The sequence below is a fragment of the Myotis davidii genome, unplaced genomic scaffold, assembly GCF_000327345.1.
Source record: "Myotis davidii unplaced genomic scaffold, ASM32734v1 scaffold355, whole genome shotgun sequence".
In the NCBI taxonomy this organism is placed as follows: domain Eukaryota; kingdom Metazoa; phylum Chordata; class Mammalia; order Chiroptera; family Vespertilionidae; genus Myotis; species Myotis davidii.
The window spans coordinates 357,866-358,259 of record NW_006286818.1 but is presented as its reverse complement, the minus strand read 5'-3'; positions in this window follow the sequence as shown (position 1 = coordinate 358,259).

Here is a 394-nt window from a genome sequence, read left to right as displayed (position 1 = left end):
AGCCATGACCATAAGCTGGGGCCATCTCGGTCCCAGGATGTTTCTCAGATGCACTGGGGCCGGTGAGCTTGGCCACCTGCTAACTCCACACAGAGAGATGCTAGTTAGGGTTTGCACTGCCCCGTTTTACAGATGAGTAAACTGAGTTCAGGGAGGTGAAAAGCCATGTTTCATGTAGCCCAGAGGGTAAGGGGTTGAGAGAGACGATTCCCAAGCCAGATTCTTTTCGGGACACCCATGGCTTCTCCACACACATGGCTCCTCCGCTCCTTGCAGCCTCACGCTTCGCAAGTCCGTCCCACGTCCAGCCAACGCCAGCTCGGCCGCGGGTCCCGAGGGGTTCCTAAAAGGCCCACTAGATCCCGAGTCCCGGTCGCCACGAGCTGGCGCGGTG